This window comes from Fukomys damarensis, unplaced genomic scaffold (assembly GCF_012274545.1).
Source record: "Fukomys damarensis isolate Sample0158 unplaced genomic scaffold, DMR_v1.0_HiC HiC_scaffold_16, whole genome shotgun sequence".
NCBI classification, from domain to species: domain Eukaryota; kingdom Metazoa; phylum Chordata; class Mammalia; order Rodentia; family Bathyergidae; genus Fukomys; species Fukomys damarensis.
In genome coordinates, this window is record NW_022900928.1 from 42,928,432 (window position 1) to 42,933,777 (window position 5,346).

Consider the following 5,346-nt stretch of genomic DNA (forward strand, 5'->3'; position numbering starts at 1 on the left):
CATTCATAGGAAAATGGATACATATTGAAGATATACTCCTAAGTGAAATAAATAAGTCCCACATGTGTAAATACCAAATAGTTTCCCTGGTGTGAATATTCTGCAACAATGCATAAGATTCTAATAAGATTACTGACATTTAGAAATGGGAGGAAAGGAGCTAAAGGTGTAGGGAAGGTGTGATACGTACGGGAAGAACAAAAAGGGAAAAGAAAAAAATGTGAGAGAATGAAAAGATGAAAATAAAGTGTTTGTAGATGGGGAGGGGAGGAGGGGGTGAAGGGAGGGCAAAGGTAAGGGGAAAAAATGAGAATCAAGACTTGCCATGTAAAGGTACATGATCCCAACAATGAATGTAACTGTACTGTATCCCTAAATGTACCAATAAACTCAATAAAAAAAAAAAATTTATTTTTCCCATTCTTCAAAATCTTCCTTTTTTCTTTCTTCCTTTTATCACTCAGTCTCTTGCTTCCCCACATTATGCTTCATCTCCCTTTCTGTTCCTGTTCCTGCCCTAATTCAGATTGTTTCTTTCTTTTTCTTTTCTTCTTTTTCCTTCACTCAATTGTCATTAGTTTCAAAGGCAAGTGAGTACAATTTATAGCTTCCCTATTACTGTTAAAAGTTGTTCCATTCTTGTCTTTGCTCTTGCCACTTGTCTTTCCCTCTTGTCTTCAACAGTTTCCTAGAGTTTGCATGTTCATCCTGTGTCCTTTGGCTTTACATCAAACTTTCTCCTATTCTTTTACCTACGTTTCCCCTCCTACCAACTCTTTCTAAGTCCCCATCCTAAAGGGTAAAGTTGCTATATTGAAGAGTTGATTCACTATAAACATTTTGGGTTGGTCCTCGATTTTGATTTAATAAACATAGTTAAAGGTGATATATTAATAACCACCACAAAGGTAATTTCTAAGCTGTTCTTGATGCTATTGTGTTGCTGATTATATCAATCGGGCTAAAAGATTGTGATTGATTTAATGAGCTGTCATTTCTGATATGAAAATGAGAGAGTCTCTGAGTCATTAGAGACTCAAAACCTAAAAAGAAGCTAGATTAGGAATATTAAAGTACTGACCCAGAAATTCAAACAAGGACAACAAAAATAAAAATGAGAAAACACTTAAGCAAGGCACAAATACAGACTTCCAGTTCACCAATGGCAAATTCTAACAGAAATAAGGTGGAAAATTCTGACAATCACCCACCAGGACAACCTGAACTCATAGTACAGAAAGTAACAAAACATATCAGTCAGGCTCTAGAAAAACTTAAAGCAGAAATAATTTCCCAGATAACTACAGGGATGGTGAGCACAATGAAAGACATGATTAGAGAATCTAGAGCAGAAACAGACCCCTACACACAAAAAAAATGAGCTCAGGATAATAATAGAAGTTATGAATGTCCACCATAAGAAAGAAATGGAATCCTTGAAGCATAGTCGAGATTAAAAACTCTATTGAAAGCACTTTCAGCAGAATGAATGAAAGTGAAGGTAGAATTTCAGATATAAAAGATAGGACTGCGGTCAGTGACCATGAAAAGAAAGATCTCTTAAAAACCATCAGGGATCATGACAAATGGATCCAACAACTCCTAGATGATGCAAAGAAGTATAATATAAGACAGATAGTAATCAATGAAGTAGCTGGAGAAAGAACAAATGACATCAAAAAAAAAAAAAACTGTTCACAGGATTAATGCCAGAAAACTTCCCAAACAGAGGGGAAGAATTTGACATACAGATAAGTGTGGCATATAGGACTCCAATTAGCCATGATCAAAAAAAAAAAATTCTATACCGAGACACGTAATAATCAAGACCCCAGAAACCCAAAAGAAGAACAAAATACTGCAAGCAGTTAGACAAAAGAAACAAATCACATGCAAAAGAAAGCCCATCAAAATCTCAGCAGACTTTTTAACACAAACTCTCAGGTCAAGGAGAGCCTGGAGTGAGGTATTTCTAAGAAAACAACCTCCAACCTAGACTGATGTATCCTGCGAAAACTCTCTTTTAAAATGGATGGGGAAATAAGAAACTTGCATGGCAAAGAACACCTGATAAATTTCATGAATACCAAACCAGCACCACAAGGAATTCTAAACAATATCCTAGAAAAAGACAATGAAGGTCACACTACCATGAGGTCCAATAGAGCAAATCAATTAGGCAAGGCAAGAAACTAAAGGGACAGGGGAATTTTTTTTAAAAAGCCAACAACAGGACAATAACATAACAGTGTTAATACATAGCAGTTATAACCATCAATGTCAATGGCTTCAATTCACCAATCAAAAAAAAAAAACAAAAAAAAAACAGACTGACAGAATGGAATAAGAAGCAAAATCGAACACTATGTTGTAAACAAGAAAAATACTTAACTGAGACAGAAATTTATCAAATGAAAGTGAAAGGATGGAAAACAGTTCTCCATGCGACAGAAGCCCAGAAAAAAGCAGGTGTAGCTATCTTATTCACAAAGTAAATTTCAAACCAAACTAATTGAGAGAGAAAAAGAAGGCCACTGCATCCTTGTAAAGGAAACAATCCAAGAAGAAGAGATGGCAATCATAAATATATATACACCAAATAAATACCCATAACTATATAAAACAAATATTAAGGGACATGAAAACTCAAATAAGCACTAATACAATTGTCATGGGGCACCCAAATACTCTACTATCACAAATAGACGGATCAACTAGACAAAAAATCAACCACAAAACACTAGAACTGAACCAAGCTTTTGAACAAATGCACTTAATAGACATCTACAGAGTGTTCCACCACCACCCCCACAAAATCAGAATATACATTCTTTTCAGCTGGACATGAGTCATTCTCCACAATAGACCACATACTAGCTCATAGAACATGTTTAAATAAATGCAGAAGAATCAAAGTTATCCCACACATATTATTAAACCATAGTGCAATTAAACTGGAGATCAACAGCATAAGAAATTGTAAGAACTTCATAAACATATGGAAATTGAACAACACTCTCCTGAGCAATCAATGGATTACAGAGGAAATTAAGGAAGAAATCAGACAGTTATTACAGATAAATGATAATGCCAGTACAACATAAGGAATCTATAAGACAATGAAAGCAGTTCTAAGTGGAAAATTCCTAGCAGTGAATGCCCACAATAGAAAAACAGAGTGAGCGCAAATAAACAACCTAATGATAAATCTTATGCTCCTAGAAAAAGAAGATCAAGAAAAACCCAAAGCTCCTACAAGGGAGTAAATTATAAATTATAAAGAGCAGAAATCAATGCAATGGAAACTAAGAGAATGATACAAAAAAATCAATGAATCAAATAGTTTTTCAAAAGAATAAATAAAATCGATAAAACCTTAGCAAACTTTGTAAAAAAAGGAAAGGCTCAGTTCCAATTAGAAATGAAAAGGATGAAATCACAACAGATCCATCAGAAATACAGAGAATCATCAATACCTACTTGGAGAACCTGTACTCTAATAAAAATGGAAAAAACAGAAGAAATTGACAGATTTCTTGATACTTATAAATTACCAAAGTTGAATGAAGAGGATAAAAAAATTCTAAACATCCCAATTATAATCAGAGAAATTGAAAATGTAATGAAAAACTTACCAACTAAGAAAGCCCAGGTCCCGATGGATTCACTGCTGAATTTATAAGACATTTAAAGAACTACTGATACTACTCTTTAAACTTTTCAATGAAATTGAAAGGGAAGCGATACTTACAAATTCATTCCTGGGAGCAATTGTTACTTTGATTTCCCAAACCAGGTAAGGACCCAACTAAAAAAGAGAACTACAGATTCTAACTCCTTAATAAACATAGTTGCAAAAATCCTCAATAAGATACTGACAAACAGAATACAGAGGGTCATCAAGAAGATCATACACCCTGACCAAGTCAGATTTATCTCAAGGATGCATGGAGGGTTCAACATATATAAATCAATAAAAGTATTACCCTATATTAATGAAGTCATGGACAAAAAGCATATGATCATCTCAATAGATGCAGAAAAAGCATTTGACAAAATCCAACACCCATTCATGATAAAAACCCTGAGGAAAATTGTAATACATGGTCTTTATATCAATTTGTTAAAGGTTATCTATGAAAAACTAATAGCCAAAATCATATTAAATGGCCCAAAACTGAAAAGCTTCATGCTAAAATCAGGAAGAACACAAGGAGATCCACTATCGCCACTCTTGTTCAATATAGTTCTGGAAAAATTAGCCACAGCAATTAGAAAAGAGAGAAATTAAAGCAATAAAGATAGGAAAGGAAGAAGTTAAACTGTCATTATTTGCTGACAATATGATACTCTAAATAGAAGACCCAAAACACTCTGCTAAAAGACTTCTAGAGTTAATTGGCACTTTCAGCAGAGTAGCTGGATATGAGGTCAGCACTCAAAAATCAATAGCCTTCTTGTACACAAAAGACAAAGTCCCTGAAAGAGAAATGAGGGAAATAATTTCTTTCGAAATAGCATGCAAAAAAATGATGCATTTGAGGATAAATCTAACAAAGTAAGCAAAATACCTCTCTACTGAAATCTATAGCACTCTGAAAAAAAAGAGATTGAAGAGGATATAAAAAAATGGAAAGATACCCCCTGCTTCTGGGTATGAAGAATCAACATAGTGAAAATGGTCACACTACCAAAGCTCCTAAACAGATTCAATGCAATGCCAATTGAAATTCCAACAGTATATTTCACAGAACTGGAGAAAAAAAATCCAAAAATTCATTTGGAACGAGAAGAGACATAGAAAACAAAAGCAATTATAGGCAACAGAGACATGGCAGTGGGTATCACAATCCTCAACTTGAAACTATACTGCAAAGTCACTGTAATAAAAACAGCATGATGCTGGCAAAGAAAAAGACCTGAGGTTGATTTCTAGATTGCAGTCGTTCTTTGTGGGGTGAAGTGGAATCTCAGTGTTGTTTTCATCTGCATCTCTTGAATGAACAGTGATGTGGAACATTTTTTTCTTTTACTTCTTTGTCTGAGAAATGTCTGCTCATTTTGGATGCCCATTTTTGAATTGCATCTTTATATTTGGGGGGGTGATTGTTTTGAGTTCTTTATATATTCTAGATAGTAGTCCTTTCTCTGAGGAGCAGCTGGTAAAAATTTTTTCCCACATTGTAGGTTGTCTCTTAGTTCTGTTGATGGTTTCTTTTTCAGTGCAGAAGCTTTTTAATAAGATGAGATCCCAGTTGTTGATTCTTCCTGCTAGTTCCTGTGCTACTGAGGATTTGTTCATTAAATCTTTTCTTATGCCAATGTCTTCAAGAGTTCTGCCTAACT